The sequence below is a fragment of the Leptodactylus fuscus genome, chromosome 1, assembly GCF_031893055.1.
Source record: "Leptodactylus fuscus isolate aLepFus1 chromosome 1, aLepFus1.hap2, whole genome shotgun sequence".
NCBI classification, from domain to species: Eukaryota; Metazoa; Chordata; class Amphibia; order Anura; family Leptodactylidae; genus Leptodactylus; species Leptodactylus fuscus.
Genome location: NC_134265.1, coordinates 237,456,436 through 237,476,342, shown reverse-complemented (window position 1 = coordinate 237,476,342; position 19,907 = coordinate 237,456,436). Strand labels below are relative to the sequence as shown.

The 19,907-nt window shown below is 40.2% G+C and overlaps 1 protein-coding gene across 1 annotated transcript in view; it reads right to left on the bottom strand.

Moving 5' to 3' along the window:
- The window catches only part of ARHGAP24 (Rho GTPase activating protein 24), a 525,659-nt gene extending 510,834 nt beyond the window's left edge, over positions 1-14,825 (bottom strand). The window contains exon 1 of the mRNA XM_075284649.1: positions 14,564-14,825. The gene's annotated coding sequence lies outside the window, so the exon portion shown is untranslated. The remainder of the gene's footprint in view (positions 1-14,563) is intronic.
- Positions 14,826-19,907: the final 5,082 nt, after the last annotated feature.

The following is a 19,907-nucleotide window of genomic DNA, read 5'->3' as shown; positions in this document are numbered from 1 at the left end:
GGCACAAGGATCCTGGCAGGAGCGTCGCAGACAGCAGAAGGTCTAGCATCTCAGCACTGAAGTGTTTCTTCACTGTAAGACCATCTGGCTCATAACAGCAGTCCCCTAATAACTGGCAGACAACAGGGAACTAATCAGGACCCAAAGTATGGCCTGGCATAATATATGTCACAATGTGCTACAGAACAAAACCATAGGGAACCACATCTAATAAGATAACCATTATTCTGTGTATGTTTCCGTGTGAAGAGAGGTGGCAGGAATTTTCTATAATAAACAGGCACTATTACTTTTATTATTATCATAAAACACGGTTTATTAGAGTTAACAGGTTCATATTGCATACATAATTCATATTTATATAATTCATATTGAATACATGACAATATTCACTAGTTTGTAAATGTCTGCATTGACTTTCAACAAAAAGAACCAGTCAATAACACTGATAAAGTCAATGTTAAATACAGGAAGAGAAGAAAGGGATATGGTGATGTCCTACAGCCATTATGTGGAATTTCAGAGTTGTAAAGGTGTAACTGTCATCTTTTTTTGTTTTGCTATTGAATCAGGGGTCAACATTTTTTGTAATATACTTTCTCTAACTTTCTTTTAATAAAAAAACAGGCAGTATAGGTCCCACTTGTGATGCTGTAACTAAGCATAGCCAGGGAGAGTCTCCCCTGTATACCTGTACTCTCAGTTTTCAAATGCAACTTTAGATATAAGAAAAACGGAGATATCACTAGTTAAAAACACCGTCAGGATTGTGATTTTTATATGTAACATGATCTGCTGCATATGAAGCTCAAGTATCCAAATGTATTTTTAAGTAGTGATATCTCAGGTTATTTTTATAGCTACTACTGTAATTTTGACGGCATATGAACACATATGAGAATCTTAGCTTTCACATTATATCAAACTATTTTACTAGGTTGTATACAACCAGAGATACAGCCATTTGAGATGACTTTCCCCTCTTTGGCAAATGCTACAGCTCTATATACATGCAATACATTTGTATACAGATATTTCCTGGTAGCAGCTTAGTTAGAGAAATACTAGTGAGAATTTGATTAGCATTGCAGCCTTGCAGCGCTGGAGTCCTTGGTTCGAATCCTGCCAAGGACAACATCTGCAATGAGTTTGAATGTTCTCCCCGTGTTTGTGTGGGTTTCCACCGGGTACTCCGGTTTACTCTCACACGCCAAAGACATACTGATAGGGATTGTAGATTGTGAGCCCTATATGGGACAGGGACTGTCAATATCTGTAAAGCGCTGCGGAATATGATGGTGCTATATAAGTAAGCATAATAAATATTACTAAAATAAATAATCATAGAGCCTGTTTTCTATTAAACGGAAGTTAGATAAATTAAGAATATTGAAAAATGTTCACTAAACACCCCGACAGAATAGCAAAAAATAATAACATGAGAGTTACACTTGGAGTCTGAACATAGAACTAAGAGCTCATCACACAATGCTATGTAAAAAATATGCAAATCTCCAGGATGTAATTAGGAGAACAGTGCACTCTGTACGCTGCCCTCTAGAGGGCAGCATCCTTAACATCATGCATGACTCAGTTAAAAAGTCTTTTTAATCATGATGTGGATTTAATTGCCAAAGTAGTATTTCTATCCCAAAAGGAACAGATTCCCAGCTATGGACAGCACTGTTTCGGCCTATTGGGCCATCCTCAGCATAGCATAGGGATACTGATTTGGCAGAGTGAGAGACTATAGACCAGGGTCGGGGATAATCGTATACATCAGGGAGAGTGTTTGCCTACATAGGCAGTTTTGGGATAGAAATACTAATTTGGCAATTAAATCCAAATCATGATTAAAAAGACTTTATAACTGAGTCATGCATGATGTTAAGGATGCTGCCCTCTATAGGGCTGCATACAGAGTGCACTGTTCTCCTAATTACATCCTGGAGAATAGATTTGCATATTTTTTACCCAGAATCCCTAGCAGAGCAGGAATGACTTGTAAGTCTCCGTACTGCCTATGTAGGCACACACTCTCCCTAATGTGTATGATTATCCCCCTCACACAATGCTATAGCATTTTGACAACTTCTTGAGAAAATTTAGAAGATTGGTTAGTACATATATATGTGTCCTCCTTTACCTCTCCACTTGGCTGGGTACAACCTGATATGTGTATCACAAGTTAAGTAACCAGGTATCACAAACTGACATCTCAACTAACTCTCCTATATATTCCTATGGGTGACCACACAGTCAGGAAGGGGAAATTGTCTCCCTTCAAGGATTTGGTCAGCATGTTGTGATATTGAGTGGAATCGGTTTCAAGACACATTGGAATCTTTAATACCAAACTAGAGATCAGGTGAGTGTGGACACATCCATAACGTCTCACACCTTAAGTGATTTATGACAGGCAAATATCAAAAGTATATTAAAAGTACATATAGAGTAGTGCTAATATATAGTATTAAGGGGGGGGGGAATGTAAAGGCTGCAATAACACAATAAAGAGGAGTATTAGATATGTACTGTATGTTAGGTACAAATATTTTAGATTTGAAAGCAATATGCAAATAATTTGTCAACTTTCCAGAAATCCCTTAGGGACTATTCTGTCTAAAAACTAGAACACCCAGAACCACCTAGAATTAGAAGACTTAGAGCTGGAGTGCCCCATCTCTATTTTAAGATCCTTAGGTAAAATCTGTTTTCTGTGACTGTAAAATTGATGGTTTGGGATGAGGTTCAATTCTCACCACCTTCACCAGTCAGTTTACCTGAATGAATGAATGAATGAGCTGTGGTGCTTGCTTGCATCAGCTGAATGGTGCAGTACCAAAGCAAAGGGACCTCTGTTGGGAATACCAGAGGCAAGAACCCCAACAGTTCTAATATTATGATAGCAAGGTAACTCCATGGTTACTGGGGGTTCCAGTTAATATGGAGCAGGGACCTACCATGCTGCCCTGTTAACAGCAAAAGTATAAGGAATCAGAACAACACTTTAATAAAAACAGATCTGTTTTTGTGTAATTTTATTAGAACCAAAAGAACTGCTTTTGATTTTTTTGTGATATGCAATATTTCATGTGTAACACTTCATCAGTCTAGAGGGTCTAATAGGACTCAATGGGGCATATTTATTAAGACTGGACATTCATACACCAATCTTAATAAAGGCCTCACGTGAGGCAAAGTGCACCTATATTATCAAGAGGCTCTGGTCTCTTAATAAATCAGGCGCAAGGCCATGTGCCAAAATGGAAGTCTATGCCAGTCAGGAACTGGCACAAAATTCCTGTATAACTCATGCCAGAAAACATAAATATTTCGGACTCGCTCTCTGTGCCACTCTGACCACATTCACGGAAAGTTGCAACTGAGGGCGATACAGGGAATGTGGTACATCTTTGGCAGAAGAAAGGGCCTCGCCAAACAACGTAAAGGCTGTAAGATCTATAACATAATAAAGAGGATCATTAGATACATACTGTAAGTTAGGAACAAATATCTTTGCTTTGAAAGCAAATAATTCACCAACTTTCCAGAAATCCCTAAGGGTCTATTCAGTCTAAAAACTTTGGCACACATCTATGCCAGAGAACTGCAATAGATGCTTTGATAAATTCCCCCTTTGTGTCTTATACACCATGATCAGAACTGAAGAAGGGTTTAAAATCAGAACGTTGTGTATCACATATTCTAACTCAAAAGCAGTGTGTTTTGGGTCTAAAAGACAACATGTTCTAATAAAACAACACATGAAGATCTGTTTGCTGGATAGCTGTCCTGATGTCTTTACCTTATTGTGGGTTAACTGGCATCCTATAAAAATGTTCCTTAGGGAGCCTTTACAGGGAGTTTACGCTCGCTCATCCTGAACGTAAGCTCGATCAGAGTGAGCGGAAGTAAAAAACAGATCCCATTGACTTCAATTGGTGCCGGCATACACGCGTATCACATTGAAAGCAATGGTAAAAAAGCCTACCATTGATTTCAATGGGTAGCGCTCGTATGCCGGCACGCATTGAAGTCAATGGGATCTGTTTTTTACGCCGCTCACTCTGAACGAGCTTACGTTCAGAATGAGCCGAGTGTAAACTCCCTGTAAAGGCTCCCTTAATGTGCATTTGAGACAAGAGATTCAGATTGTGATAGAGACGAATATAAGTGAAGACAATCTCTGGACAGCGCTGTGAGATATGTTACCGCTATAAATTACTGTAACAGTAATTTAATACAATGCTATATCCTAGAGGTAAAATACAACAATGCAAGGTAGAAATATACTGCAGAGTTCTGGAAAACCCAATAAGTGCTTGACAGGTATTTTTACAGAATCTCTAACCATGACATCTTTTATATTGCTTCACCTTTCTTAAGTCTATGGATTTTTTCATTTTTCATTTGGAATCTTTTCACGCCAATATAAAATCAGAGCTTTTACATATTTTAATGTAACATTATTTTAATTATATGACACAGTTCCATGACAAAGTATGACATGTCATCTCATAAACAGTGTCATATAGTACAGTATGTTTTAGCTAGTAGTATAGTAGTGTATAGTAGTAGTATAGTAGTATATAGTAGTATATATAGTAGTATAGTAGTATATAGTAGTATATATAGTAGTATATAGTAATCTGAACAGTTTACTATTACCGAGTACAGACTTGGAGATATCTAATGCTGGAATGAAATGTTTGCAAAGGTTTCGTCCCACAGGGCAGATACACCTTTCTTTGCTGTGTAAAACTCTCCCTTTTGCTTTTGAATGGAAATGCTATTCACAGCATCCAGAGCCTGGAGCTGAAAACAATTCAGACAGGTGCAGTGAAGCAGATTTTGCTTTCTATCTGCTCTCATTAATAAATCGTTATCATTTTTCTCACTCCTGGCCATAGAAACTAGAGAAGCTCTTTTTTGCTGTGAACAGGCAGGGAAGGCGTAGACCTTCAGGTTCAAGCCCAGTGGCTCGGACAAGTCACCTTGGACTGCATGTACAGCTGATGGAAAGAAATGATGTTCTCAACTCAGGCTGCTACATGACTAGAACTGTTTTATGATGTTCATCAGAATCAAGTGTTCTGCTTTTCACTCATCCCATATCATTAATAGGACTTATTATAATTCAGGCCTCCTTGCTAAAACCGCTATATACCAACAGTCCATCTACAGCTAAAGTATAGAGCTAATATCGTTCACTTTCAGCAAAGCACATGTTCATGTATTATTATTATTATTTATTTATCATAAAACGTGTTATAATAATAATACATTTTATTTATATAGCGCCAACATATTCTGCAGCGCTGTACAATTTGTAGGGTTCAAGTACAGACAAAAAGATACATTACAAGAAATAGTCACTTCACACAATGGGACTGAGGGCCCTGCTCGTAAGAGCTTACAACATATGTGGTAGAGAAGGGTGTTATTATCTTTGTGATGCAGAATATATATATATATATATATATATATATATATATATATATATACCAAATAATTTTATGTCTGTAGATATAGGTGGTTGGACGTAGCGGCTGCATAGCCTGAATGAGACGCACATGTGCCCTGGTGACACAGATTCAGCTGTCAACTGAGCTCAAACTTTATAGACATATACAAAAATAAAAAACTTCTGAAACTTCTTAATATATGGAGCTAAGTGACAATACGATCAGTACAGGTCATAAGGCATGTGCTGTGTCATGAGTGTTATGCCTGGTATATTGTCTGACAGGACAGTGCATGACACATGTATGTTCTCTGTGTTATGCTATAAATCTCACCCCTAAGACACTGCAATAATCATACTGTAACAAGGTATGCAATGTGCTTGTTAGAAAAAGGAAAACTGGTCCCTATATGTGTATGTTGGGCTTCCAAGAAGTCTTGTGGCACAATCTTCCAAAAGGAAGAAAGGCCTAAATACAGACAGCTAAGTCAAGGATATTGTCCCTCATCGGCACAAAACAGAGCAATAGTTGACTAGGTTTGAGTCCATAGACATGAGTCAGATGGGGAACTATGTCTTAAGGAGACTGCCTTTGCAGGTCACCTTTTCCAGGTATAGATCGATAAGGAGATACCATCCAAAAGGAGGTGGTAGAGAAGAATGTTTTGCATATTTGTTCCAAGAATTCCCAGCAGAGCATGTATGGTCTGTAAGACACAAGAAAAGGCAGTCTCCTTAAAGGGGCACAACACCCCTTCATAACAGAGTATTTTAACATACTTAGGAGGGGTCTCTCCACACCTCACAATGACATAACATAATAAAATATACATTATTAGTATGAATTGAGATCATAATCTTCACCTTGTTATAACAATAACAAAATAACAGCTGAAAGTCAGCTCAATTCATCCTTGTGAACTTGATCGATTCCTCTTCACATTAGTATAGGGGGCACATGTTTTTAAGTGTTATTATTTTGAAACTATCAAAAGCAACAAATGACCTTAGTAAAGAAATGAAAGGTGTTGTCCAACCATTTACTGTTTCAAACTATTAACCCAATTCCACTCCTGTTCCAACCACAGATGACTACGCCTGATCCCCCACTTCTCCCATCCCTGTACTTTCTGCTCCAATGATGACGTCCTGCCATCTAGATACAACACATAAAGCACACTCCTCCCTTTAATGGTGACCTGACAACACCTCTGAGAATGGATGTGGTCAGTTATTGGCTACAGAGGTCATATTAAAGTGTTGAGATATCATAATCAAAGCTGGAAGTGAAGAGGTCGACAAGGAACTGGGGAGAATTGTAATATGAGTGGTAGGGGATTGGTAGGTTGAATATGACTTCTTTTAATAGTATATAGAATTTTAAGCAGTTTTTTATTAAATTGGACTGCCCCTTTAATAAGAATGTTCACCTAGAATACAGAAATGTCTCAATAATTTATTACTGCTTTAAACCCACACATCATAATACTACAATTTCATGGTAAAAACTCTATTCATAAACATGAGAGGTCATCACAACCTTGTCCTCAATAATATCATGATGATATGGGATTGTAATCTGCATTAATATTCTGACCTGCAACAATATACGTATAATAACCAGATAACCTGCTCTAAATGTTTATCCTTCTTTCCTGCCAAGATCCTGTGACAAGCGATGCATCATCCAATTATACTTAAAGCCATTTATTGTGTCCACCCCTAACTAATAATGCCAATGGCATGTGGTACTGGGATCACCTTGTAGGTTGTTAATACACAGTGAAAAATAAGTTAGAATCCAGCTATATATTCACATGATATTATAAGCGGCTGTTCAGAGTCCTGCCAGAGACGGAAATATGATCCTAGCAGCGTTTAAAGTTCATGCAGTTTGACATCTACATTGTATTTGCACATTTCTGCTTGTAGGCAAAAACCAGTGAAACAAAGCTGGCTCTAGACTGCAAATCACAGCTTTCATGACAAGTACATTGAAACTGCTTACCTTCTGTTTTCTAATATACTTGCTGCCAGTTAATAGACTTCTATGGCTTGGCTTACATCAGTCTTTAAAAGCAAAAATGCTCTTCAATTTCCCACGATCCTGCAAATAACCTATATACAGTACTTATATATAGGTTATGTACATGTGATCAGGAATTTTGTATTGCAGGCCTCATGCACAAACAAAATTAGTAACAAATCTGATTCATACAAAGTTACAGTAAAGGCCGCATGCACTTCCATGGGTGACCTATTCGCTCTGCACAAAACAAAGCCATATTATGACCAAGTACATGAGGCTGACATTGACTAGACAGAAATGTATCTATCCGCCAATGCTCCAGTGGCCAGCAGAAAGTACACTGTAAATGCACTGGCATAAAAATATTATAGACGTGAACTGTATAAAGAGGATGTATGAAATGGCCGAGGACTATGGCCTATAGAGCCGTAGTATTAGTGTGCACTTTACTGCTGATGTAGCATTGATCTCCGTGCCTTTCTCTTACTATATGAGTGCACAATAACACAGCAGCTGCATGAAGACAACTGTCTGGAGGCTACCAAGGGATTTGCTCCTGAAAGGAATATTACAAGGTGTACAAGGCGCAGTAAAAAGCAAACAATAATATTCAGTGATTTATGAGGCCTTTCAATGTCTGAGTGGTCCAATGGCCCAGATACAATCTAAGAGTTGATAAAACATGAGCTGTTGTTCAGTCACCTTCGAAGGTGAAGCAAATCTTGAAGCCACTTTAAAACTTCAGTATCAGCTATTTCCTCTTAGGATGCTAAAAGAAGCATTCCAGGATTTTCTTTATATTTGATCCATTTTGTAGTTCACATTTTGTGAAGTTTCGTCATTAGTTTTCTGACCCCGTATTTTAACAGCTTTAGCACTCTGATATTGCATGTCCTGTGCAGGCACTCTGACTATCTTAGGGTACATTCACATCTATCTGACAAATACATTTTGAAAAACGTGAATGTCTCCTAGTCCTATTGGTCAGATACCTCCCCCCCCCTTCCTTTATTCACTCAACAGTTGTATAAAAACATGATCTATTTTTTAATGCAAATGGAAGATCATTTGTATCCATTCTTACTTATTAATAAAATAATATTATTATTATTATTATTATTATTATTATTATTAATAATAACAAAAAAAATCAATAACTAGAAGTGAATGGGCATTTAATTACACAGTGTCTGTATATTGGAATAGGTCTTAAATTTAAAGGGAGTCTATCACCTCCCCCACGCATATCCATCTGTCACCACTGTGTTACGGAATACATGGCCTCTACCAGTCCCTGTAGTGAGACTTCAACCTCCAACTGGTATGACATCACTCATCCTACTCAAGAATCAAGAACTGTGCTCTTGGGACCTAAAACTTCAAAGTTGGTTTTTTTTTCCATCTTTTTCATCATAAAAGTGACTTACATAATAGAGGTATGCTATGTATTGCTGTTGTGTGCTCTGTAACACAGTGGTGATAGCTGAATAGGTTTGGGGCTGCTGATAGACTCCCTTTAACAACAACTCTATTTACACAATAGGAATTATTAAAGGGGTGAAGAGTGAAAAAATTCCCTATGTGCTTCTTAGAGGTTGTCTGAGATCATGAGATTAAATGCAGTTGGAAGGGCTAGAAAATAAAATGCAGTCACACTTTCTGGCTTCCTTCCCTCCATTCCTGTGCTGAGCCAGTTGTCACTGCTGTTGGAGTGTTTGTATACAGAGAAGCTGAAGTACTGGGGTCACAATGACAGGATCTCTGTATCCATTAACTGATCTCAGCAGGTCAGTCAATGTGACAACCCTGCTACAGTTGCTCTGTTAGGCCTGGTTCACATCTGCATTCGGTATTCCGTTCGGGGAGTCCGCATGGAGACCCCCCTGAATGGACTACTTGAAGGCATTGGCAAGCAATGTGCAGTGAAAGCACCCGGACCCCATTATAGTCTATGGAGTCAGTGCGTTCACTGCTCACCGCTTGTCAATGCATTCAGTAGTCCATTCAGGACTCCCTGAACGAATTACTGAACGCAGAAGTGACCCAGGCCTAAACACACAGAGTGGAGGTGAGAACGACTGATCCAATGCAGGAAAGGAGGGGTGTATACAGGTAAGTTTAAATGCATTTTTATTTTATAGCCCTCTTTGACTGCCTGCATTTAATTATGAACTAGGGCAACCAGGACAAAAGGTCGCATGCAGGGATGTCATATTTTAGTTTATAGTTCTCTGTATCGTATCTAAAACAAAAAAGTGTATGGACCATAACAGTTCTGGTAATGCATCCAAAGGTGAACAAAATAGGACTAAGTATAGCATCACCCATGTGGCCCAGACACACCGTCTGACCAATCTGGAACAGTGGCTGCTAAGGACCTAACTTAAAGGAGTTGTCCAGGATATCTGTTTTCTGCAAGAAGGCCAGAGAAGGTAAAAAAAAAAAAACATACTCACCTGTCCTCAGCACTCCAGTGTCTCCCACTGCGACCAGACTTGCTGCTCTAGGGGCTTGTTTTAGTGTAAGTCCCTGCCACAAGTTACCGCTGAGGCCAATCAGTAGCCTCAGCAGCCTAAGCAGATGAAGCTGGACATCAAAACAATAGTATATTAGGAAAGTTTTGTAAGCTAAACCTCAGCAAAAGCTGGACATGCAGAACAACTATTCAAGTAGTTATCACAATTATGGTCAACTAGCTTTTACCCGCGACTTCGTCTGCGGTGATTTGAGAATTGGGCGGACAGAGACGTGTGAAACTGTAAAAGTGTTTTAAAAAGTTTGGTGGGCTAGCAAATGTGATGTGATGTGTTATATTGTGTATGTCGTGATACAGATAATGTGATGTGTTGTATTGTGTATGTCGTGATACAATGTGATGTGTTGTATTGTGTATGTCGTGATACAGACAATGTGATGTGTTGTATTGTGTATGTCGTGATACAGACCATGTGATGTGTTGTATTGTGTATGTCGTGATACAGACAATGTGATGTGTTGTATTGTGTATGTCGTGATACAGACAATGTGATGTGTTGTATTGTGTTAGACAATGTGATGTGTTGTATTGTGTCAGACAATGTGATGTGTTGTATTGTGTATGTCGTGATACAGACAATGTGATGTGTTGTATTGTGTCAGACAATGTGATGTGTTGTATTGTGTATGTATAGTGGAAAGCTATATGTAAATGTGAGTGAGTAGAGTGAGGGCTACTCCTGAGGTGACAGTAAGGAGTGTGCAGGCAGGTTGAGGCAGGAAATGCCAGGCAGTGTGTGTGAGTCTATAGCTGGGGCTAGGAGTCCTGCTTTTGTGAGTCTCCTGCTAGGAAGCCATGTTGTTTAGTGGCACCAAACGTAGCCTGTGACTCAATCCTAAGGGAAGACTATGTTTGTGGAAAATTGCACGCAAATCCGTCCAGGCGTTTTAGCGTGCTTGAGGAACAAACATCCAAACTCACAAACATCCAAACACACAAACTTTCACACTTATAATATTAGTAGGATTAAGTCCCAATGGCAACCATGCAACTTGAATAGCTGCTTGTCAAATGCACTTTTGCCTACCAGCTATTCCTTCCGGTCTTGTTCCTCCCCTAATACTTATCCAAGCATGCATGTGTTCTAAATGGAAAGAGGGGAATAAACTGCTGCAAGACCCCCTCTCAGTTTACCCCCTCCCTGAGAATAAAAGGATCAGGTACTGAAATTCAACATGCCCATGCTTTTTGCCACTAAATTCATTTGTTAAAGGATAGTCTAATGTATATGGATGCCCTAAGAAAAAGGAAAAGATTCAGCAATCTTGGTGATAATAAAATTGCATAAACAAATCAATATTTTATGTAAGACATTTGCAAAGATATTTTTTCATTGTTCCAGACTATGCATGATCTGACACTACTTCATGTAGCAGAATGTTAATGCAATATAAAAATTGAGAGTCTTCAGTAGTTGATAACTTTTTCAATGGCTAATCAAAATGATGACAGATTGCAAGCTTTCGAGGCTGCTTAGGCCTCTTCATCAGACTTAAACTATGCCTGACGAAGGGGCCTAAGTAGCCTCGAAAGCTTGAAATCTGTCATCATTTTGGTTAGCCATTAAACAAGTTATCAACTACTGAAGACTCTCAATATTTATATTTCATATCCACTGGCTAACACGGTACAAAGATATATTTTACCTTATACAATGTTAATGCAGTGTTACAGTATACAGCATCACAAGGCTCATTCACACATGTAGTTTTGTGGCATACACTGGCCATTTGGCAGACTGATTAGCACTGCCTTAAAGGAATATTACATGGGCATCTTTGAGCCCAGCACTCCAGCCCTTTAATGTGAGCATTGACAATAATGTATGTTGATAATACAAGTAATATTCATCTGATCAGAAGAGTACGTCTCCTGCGCACTAGTCAGACAACCAGCACCCCCGGTAACTACAGAGCAGGAGGCAATGTAGGAGCAAGACTTACATGTGAGCAACAACACAGAGAACAGAGCTGCCTTCTTCCTGCTCCATTACCTGTGTATCATCTGCTGAGAACATCGAATAAATGTAGGTGCTGGATGTCAGACCCCCTCAGATCTTGTATTATTGAACTTGAACTTGTATTATTGATCTTATCTTATTGTATTAGGTTAGATAGATAAAATAAAATGATAGACAGACAGACAGACAGACAGACAGACAGACAGACAGACAGATAGATAGATAGATAGATAGATAGATAGATAGATAGATGCCATAAGCCATGGCTAGGTCACATACATATCGTAGGAGTAATAGTAGTAAAAGTACTAAAACATTCTGAATAGCATACTTTTGGGAAGGGAGAGTATAATAAGGCTGACATTTTAGTATGCCCTAGATGTAAAAAAAAAAGTAAACAATTTGGAATATTTGGGTCGGACCTGGCTCTGTACAAATTGATTCGCCCATCTCTACCCAAAAGCACTTGCACCCCTATTCAAAAAGCATAAATCTATCTGTGGTGGTCTATCCATGAGACAGTTGCTAATTCAGTTCACCAAAAATTCAGTATGAGACTTCCACTGGAAATTCTGCACCAGCAACGTTGACTGAGTGGTATTAAATGCATAGCTAAAATCGAAGCAGGTAACCCTAACAGTAGACCTCGGAGCCTTCGAGTGTAAGTACATGCTGTGCAGAAGATGGATAAGGGCATTCTCCACCCCCACTTTGGCGCAGCAAGCAAACATGTTTTTAAGATTTTTAAACCCCCTTAAACTTCTAACAGCTGATTGGTGGGGGTCTTGGGTATTGGGCCCCCACGGATCTAAAATTGATTGCCTATCCTATTGAATAACTATTTATTTCAAGACGTCATTTTCTATCTAGGACCAAAATAAGCATTGCATATAAAAATATACATTACTTATAATTAACAGAACTAACTAGAATTCATGATCACTATGAATATTTAAAGGGGTATTCCCAACTCACTCTTTCATGCCTAAGATTGGAATAGTTGTAACCTACAACAGCATGAGGAGGTGAGAAGTGAATGGGACAAAAAAACAACCACGCCATTGCGCCATTAAGAAATAAGTGCAGTTCATTACTGATCACCAGGGTGGTCTCCAGATCACTTGTTTGCTTGGTTGTCTACAGTGTAGAAAGTTGATATTATAGTGTGACCAGCAGAAGATTTTTATGGCGATACAAAATTTATATACAGTGCATAATATGCATAGCTACCTGTACAACTACAAACACCCGCGTAGTTAGGAACATAAAATGATGGTGCAAAACTGGACAGCTGTATTTCCCAATGCGGAAGACGACGGAAGCATGGGAGCACACCTATCAAGCTCATCATCATCTCTATGTCAGTGCTTGATAGGCACTGACAGCATTGAAAGTCCATCCTTTATTCCTCAGTCGCATGAACATTACTGGTTACAGAAGTTATGATGTTGTTTTTTGTTAGTTTTTCTTACAGAGTCCTACAGTATGACCTAATAAGAAATAAGATACGGAGAATCCCTTTAAACACATTCAAAACAATCTAGACTCAAACAAAATTCAACTAGGCTCATGATTCCAAAAGAATGGTAAGGGGATTTGCCATAAAAATCCATTTCTGTGGAACTTTCCGACAACAAAGTCCTTGAGCGTAAGAGACTGGAAATCCACTTTGATTCGCATAATATATTGAGAAAAAAACAACTTTGTGAAAAACTAGGACTCTTTGATCTCGTGCCTATATTCAGAAGCATGTAGGACTCCACACACAAGTCTCTGGTGATATCTTCTGTTAGGTGCCTGCAAAGTCCAAGGGAATGTCCCAGACTACCACTGAATCCTATAGACAATGGAGTTACCTGGTAGTCTGAGGTCATAGTATCATACATTACAGTCATGCACATGTACTAGCATAGCCATGATCATTATATATCAAGCCCCAATTTCTGAACCCTGTTATTTTATTGTGACTGTTACCTGGAAATTTGTGTTAAAGTCTATGACTGTTGATTTAAAGCCTATGGCTGTTACAGGAATAATTGTCTACAATTTCTAAATGCAATACAAGGAGGCACAATTGTCAGCTTGTCTTGTCACAGATACTTTCCACTACAAAAGGGTTGGAGGAACATTAACTATTATAGAAATAAATGCAGAAACACATGTTCCCCTGACATAGTTTGTGAAATATAAGAACATCATGTAGGTTGCCGTCTACTCAGATTCTTTATAGATACAAGCACTCATATAGTGGCAGCTGCAAAGTAGCTTAGGATATCCTTTACAGGACAAGCAGTCTCTTTAGAAAAAATAAATCTTTGGTCCTAATCCTATAGGTCAGTCAAAAACCTTTAGGAAGACTTGTGAAGTCAGGACTGAGGCAGTGGACATGATGTGCACCCTATGACAGTAGAAATGACAGCAGACCCTTGCAGATCTTTCACTAACCCTATGGGAGAACAGAGTCCCCAGTCACCCAGACACATTCCACAAGACAGCTGCTCCTTCCTAGGATAGCCGAGGAACTTTCAGTGTCAAGAATGAAAGATGCAGACAAGAAGAATAGGCACTTACCCTTTCCAACAACTGATCAGATCCAAAAGCTGCAAGTGACCTCTATGGCAAGTAAATCCAATGAAGTGTTATAGCAATCCACAAGGCAAAGGTGCGATCAGATAAATATGTCTTGGCAGTGAGATGAACTTGCTCACATACAGCTCCAGTAAATGCAGTCTGGCCATGCAGAGAGATCCTTATAAACTCCTGAATTATGATGCCAAGGATTAGTGCCAGTCAGTCACCTAGGCTTTATGTAGTGTAGCAGGGCACTGTCCCTGAAGTTGTAAGGACCGATTGTGTGTGAATATGTCACTACACTGCACAGTGTAAGAGGCTGGATAAGGAAGCAGGACAGCCCTCTCTGCTCTCACATTACACAGGCAACTGGCAGCCAGTGCAATACTACTGTGGAGAGGATCCAGAATACATTACTGTCACTGGCTGCAAGGAATGACAGTATGGGAAGAGGAAGAATGGAAAGTTGTGACTGTGTCATCTGCAGATGATTTGTATCTATTTCCTGTACAATACATAACACCTCCCTGTATATAGTAAACTGATGTATGTTTACCAGAGTGAAGGAGGTTACAAATGATGTTTCCTATAGGATATATACCATCCTATAGTCTACACTCCATGCTGTACAAGTCTACACATCAGGCATATACATTACTGATACCTTGTAGCAACCCCTCAGGACAGAAGATGCTGATGGATTTAGCCTGTACATCATTGCCTAACCTGGATATTATTGTTTCCACTTTTTATCTGTGATATTGGGTCTCTACAGCTTTACAGCCTGGTGATCTATATGTGAAAGTTACCATTATTAGAGATGAGTGAACAGTGAAATATTCGAGATTCGATATTCATTTTGAGTAGAGCCTCAATATTCGACTACTCGATCAAATATCAAATCCCATTATAGTCTATGGGAAAAAATGCTTGTTTCAGGGGAAACCACTATTTGACTAAAGGAGAGTCACCAATTCCACGAATAGCAGGAGGAGAGTGTTTAAGAGGAGCGCTGTGCAGTTAAAGCGCACGGACCCCATTATAGTCTATGAGGACCGTGCGCTTTAACTGCACAGCGCTTGTAGTTGCGCTGATAAAAAGTCAGCTCCCTTTAAAAACCCATTGAAATAAATGGGTTTTTAAACTGTCCGTATGCAAGCTGTCCCAAAGCTGTTTTTCCTGGAATTTCAGCAGAATCACGGCGGGCAGACAGCGGCGCAATTGCGAATACCCCCTTAGTGTAATTGTTCAAGCACATATAGTTTCATTATTGTCAGTGTTCCTTCTTACATGGGGTGATGTGCTGCCAACAACTAATGGTTTTTATGCCCACATAAGTGATTGACTTAGCTGGTAATAGAACTTGTATGTTGGCAGATGGCAGGTATATTTACATGAGACAATGATCAGTAACACAAATTTAAAAATGCAAAAAGAGCTTGCCCTCTATTTTCAAGACTAATGTAAATCTGCTTACAGTTGTGTTTTTCACAGTTTTGTATTTATGTTAAATGCTAAATTCCAAGATTTCTGATAAATTATACCCATACAGAATTATAAGAACTAATATTATTTGGCTTAAAAATATTAGAAGCCACCTTATGATTTTAGGATAATTGTACCACAACTGGTACATGTCCAAGGAAACAGTAGTGATGATTCTACAGGGGCATCTGTCCAATGTCCATCCTCTAGACACTCTTTACAGATATTTGACGTACTCAACTGACAGAATACATGTTATACTGAGATTCCCTAAAATATCTTGTAACGTTCAGAACAAAGAAAGAACAGGGTTATTTGGGCACAGAGAATTTTTTTTAACATTAAGTAAACTGATCCCTTAACGGAGTTGTCCAGGATAAATCTATTTCACACCTAAGGCCCCCATTCCCCATGAGACATCATACGAAGTGGGGGCACAGAGAGTGCACTCTACTGTATAAGATAAGATAAGATAATCCTTTAATAGTCCCACCTTGGGGAAATTTCAGCGTGTTACAGCAGCATAGTAATACAGATACAGGATAATACAGAGTAATATGTTACAGACGTAGACACAGATAAGCTGAGAAGAGAAGATATACTAGGAGTCCATGGCAGCTAAGGAAAAACAGAAGAGAAAGAGGAAGACCTCATGGTCATCCTCATAATCATTAGTTCTCTGTGCGGAGAGCTCTTCGTTTGGTCTGATGTAGATTATACAGCCTGGTCGCGGTTGGAAGGAAGGACCTGCGATAGCGCTCCTTCTCACACTTGGGGTGAAGCAGACGGTCGCTTACAGTGCTGCCAAGTCCCATCAGGGTCCCATACATGGGGTGGGATTTGTTCCCCCGCATGGAGGTCACCACAGACAGTATCCTTCTGTCACCCACCACCTGTACTGGGTCCAAGGGGCTCCCCAGGACAGAGCTGGCCCTCCTGATCAGCCTGTCAAGTCTATTTCTGTCCCTGGTTGATATACTGCTTCCCCAGCAGGCCACACCGAAAAAGATGGCTGAGGCAACCACAGAGTTGAAGAAGGCCCTAAGAAGTGTCCCCTGGACTCCGAAGGCCCTCAGCCTCCTGAGCAGGTAGAGTCTGCTGTGGCCCTTTCTGTGCAGCGCCTCCAGGTGATCAGCCCAGTCTAGTTTATTATTGAGGAGCACGCCCAGGTACTTATAGGTCCTGACTATCTCAATACATGTTCCTTGGATCTCCACCGGGGTCGGAGCACCTCTCCGTTTACTAAAGTCCACCACCATCTCCTTGGTCTTCCCAGCATTAATCCTGAGCTGGTTCTGCTGGCACCATTCAACAAAATCCCGGTTTAAGTCTCTGTATTCCCTATCATCGCCATCAGTGATAAGGCCGACTATAGCAGAGTCATCGGAGTACTTCTGTAAGTAACAGCTGGATGAGTTGTGCCTGAAGTCAGCAGTGTACAATGTGAAGAGGAATGGGGCAAGAACTGTACCTTGAGGTGCCCCCGTACTACAGATCACAGTGTCAGACACACAGTCCTGGGCTCTCACATACTGAGGGCGGTTTGTCAGGTAGTCTAGGATCCAGTTGGACAGGTGATGGTCCACACCACCAAGGTTCAGCTTCTCCCTCAGTAGCCCTGGCTGAATGGTGTTGAACGCACTGGAGAAATCAAAGAACATTATTCTCACAGTGTTCCCGGGTTTCTCCAGGTGAGAGAGCGCTCTGTGAAGAAGGTGGATGATGGCGTCATCTACCCCAATGCCTGGCCGGTAGGCAAACTGGAGGGGGTCCAGAGCGGAGCTCACTAGGGGGCGTAGGTGTGTCAGGACCAGTCTCTCTAGGACCTTCATTAGGTGTGATGTCAGTGCTACAGGTCGGTAGTCATTGTAGCCCATCGGGTTGGGTTTCTTTGGGACTGGTACCACGCAAGATGTTTTCCACAGTTGAGGTACCACCCCCAGCTTCAGGCTCATATTGTACATGTGCGTTATAATACCACACAGCTGGTCACTGCACATTTTAAAAACTCTTGCGCTTATACCATCAGGTCCCCCCGCTTTGTTCGCTCTAATATTCTTCATTTCCTTACACACCTGAGACTCCTGCAGGATCAGATAGTCAGATTGCAGTTGACCGCAGGTCGGTGGGGGTTGGGTCTTGGTGTGTGAGGGGAGGGCGGTTAGCTGACATGCTGGTGGGGGGAGCATTTGCTTGGAGTCGAATCTATTGAAGAATAGATGGGGGGCACTAGGATATTATACCTTGTGGAGACCATGGCAGGGGCATTATACTGTATTGGGGACAATATACAGTGTGAGTGTTATTCTGTGTGGGTGTTAGGAAGGAGTTATTATACTATATGTGGACACAAAAGGGGACATGAGTAGGAATGGGCAGAGTTAAAGGCATGTCTTAATACATGTGACCACTGGATACATTCAGCTCCTGTTCTTCTTGGGCTTTCCCCTGATGGCAGTTCTTAATCAGTGGAATGACTAAAAGTAGTTGAGTACTCTTGGATTAGTTCTTGTTTGCCCTTTTTATCCCCTTTCTATGACAATAGCGCTGATTCCCCTCTGAATTTTCTGTCATTGTAGTACCAATAGATAAAGGAGTTCTTTACAGCTTCTGACTATACAATAGTAAAGTAGATGGAAGCAGCCTTGTCTAGATCTTCCCTTCCTCTGCAGAAACTACATTGGCTGTCTTTATTGCATGGTACACCTGGATGAGGGGTCAAAAGGTGACTATTTTGACTGCTCTAAAAGATACACTAATATATGCAAGGTCACAACTCGGACTTTTGTGATTTGCTTACTTCCCACTGAACAGATATATTTAGAAGGGGTTTAACAGGAGTTATAGCCTGATGACCTATTCTATCAATGTATGATCAGATCAACAGGGGTCTAACACTCTAGACCCACACAGATCTGCCAGTTGAAGAGTCTGCAGCGTTCAGGTGAACGTCTTCACTGAATATCAAGCACAGCATCATACATTGCAAAGGAGCTATTCTTGGTATAGTTTTCTCAGCCCCATTTCGCTTGAATGGGACTGAACTACTGCTGTACCATGTAACCAATGAACATAACATAATCAGCCCAAGGAATAAACCACAGCTTGTGAGCCTTTTCAACCATCTGATTGGCAGCGGTTCTAGGTGTTGGATCTGCATTAGTCACATCTAAAGGATGGTCACCAAAATATGCAAGTCCTGGGAAAACCTCTTTAAGATCCAATGCAATATAAAAGAGAAAGTATAAAACATTGTAAATATAAAAATGTCAATGAAAATCATTATCCTTTTATGGCTTTAGTACATTTGACATAGCAGCAAAAGTACAGAAACTTCAGAGTATACATGTGGTGAAATTTCAAAGCAGTAAACCATTATTTATATTGATTTCTTTCTTGCTGGATCATAAAAATCAAAGCTGTTTTCAACACAAGGGGATGCATAGGTTTCCATATAGTTGCAACATATTATGTTCATGTATAACATTAGAGTGCCAAAACAAATAAACTACTTACCAAAACTTCAGCTCTAAAGAGGAGCATTCACCACCTCAAACAGGTACAACTCCCTGCATCATCTAATAGGTGCTGCTCCACCAATTCCGGCACAGTTGGAATTTTTTCTCTAGTCCACACTATTCCTGAGCAACCAATGCTGTCACTTTTGGTTCCTGATATGCTACCTAAGCTCTATACTGTCAATAGGGTAGTGTCAGGCAGGAGCAGACAAGGGGTGTGATTCTGAGTTCTGACACTGCCAACTTCTGATGTTAGCCCTTTCTCGACATCCGCCATACTAGTACGGCGCATGTCGGGTGTTTAACTATGGCGGCCACCCGGAAGTCGGGCGGCTGCCATA